Source organism: Arachis stenosperma, chromosome 2 (genome assembly GCF_014773155.1).
Source record: "Arachis stenosperma cultivar V10309 chromosome 2, arast.V10309.gnm1.PFL2, whole genome shotgun sequence".
In the NCBI taxonomy this organism is placed as follows: Eukaryota; Viridiplantae; Streptophyta; class Magnoliopsida; order Fabales; family Fabaceae; genus Arachis; species Arachis stenosperma.
The window spans coordinates 71,712,139-71,713,359 of NC_080378.1; the positions used below are offsets into that span (position 1 = coordinate 71,712,139).

At 41.4% G+C, this 1,221-nt stretch overlaps 1 non-coding gene across 1 annotated transcript; it reads right to left on the reverse strand.

The window, feature by feature from the left end:
* Positions 1 to 331: 331 nt before the first annotated feature.
* On the reverse strand, positions 332 to 437 carry LOC130965009 (small nucleolar RNA R71). Its single transcript, XR_009081069.1, has one exon. It is a non-coding gene; the product is annotated as a small nucleolar RNA R71 (small nucleolar RNA).
* Between the last annotated feature and the right edge of the window lie 784 nt (positions 438 to 1,221).

Genomic DNA, 1,221 nt, shown 5'->3' on the forward strand with positions numbered 1-1,221 from the left:
GGAAATTACGGAAGTAGCATCCTTACCAACCATTCATGCCAATAATTTTGAGTTAAAGCCTCAACTCATCACCCTTGTTCAAAACAATTGCTCATTTAGAGGAAGTGCCCAAGAAGACCCCAATCAACATCTAACCACATTCTTGAGAATATGCGATACTGTGAAGTCCAATGGGGTCCACCCGGATACCTATAAGCTGTTGTTGTTTCCTTTTTCTCTTAGGGATAAAGCAGTAAAGTTGTTAGAGTCCTTTCCTAAGGAGAGTTTGACAACTTGGAAAGATGTGGTGAATAAGTTCTTGGCAAGATTCTACATTCCCCAAAGAGTTAACAGATTGAGGGCTGAGATTCAAACATTCAAACAACAAGATGGTGAAACTCTCTATGAAGCATGGGAGAGATACAAAGAGTTGACAAGAAGGTGTCCTCTGGACATGTTTAATGAATGGGTACAGCTGCACATTTTCCATGAAGGATTGTCACACGAATCAAATAAGGCTTTAGATCACTCTTCAGGAGGCTCTCTCAATAAGAAGAAGACCATAGAGGAAGCCATTGATGTTATGGAAACAGTGGCTAATAATGAATATTTCTATGCCTCAGATCAGAGCACCACCAGAGGGGTGATGGAGTTGAATCACATGGATACATTGCTGGCCCAAAACAAGTTGATCACTAATCAACTAACAGAGCTCACCAAGCAGATGGAGAGGAACCAAGTTGCAGCAATCAATAATCAACCACCAGCTTAAGAAAGAGTGAATGTAGAGGAAGGAAATGATTGGGAGCAAGTCAATTATGTTGGAAACTCATCAAGACAACCCTATGATCCACACTCCAAAACCTACAATCCTGGTTGGAAGAACCACCCAAACTTTGGGTGGGAAAACCAACTAACCTAGAACCAAGATCATAGACCTCACAACTCCAACGAGTACAATAACTCCACTTACCAACACTCCAACCACAGACCATATCAAGCCCCACAAAACACTTCTTCTCAGCCTTCATATCAAGCACAAAATAGCCATACTCAACCCTCTAATTCCAATCTACCATCACCATCTAAGGACAGAATATCCTGGATTGAGGCCATGCTTGGAGAACTTTGTAAGAAGTCGCAAGACAATAAAGTATTCAAGGATGAAGTAAGGTCTAGGATAAAGAACCAAGGAGATGTCATCTAGAAGCTTGAGTCCCAAGTAGGATTCCTTTCTCAACA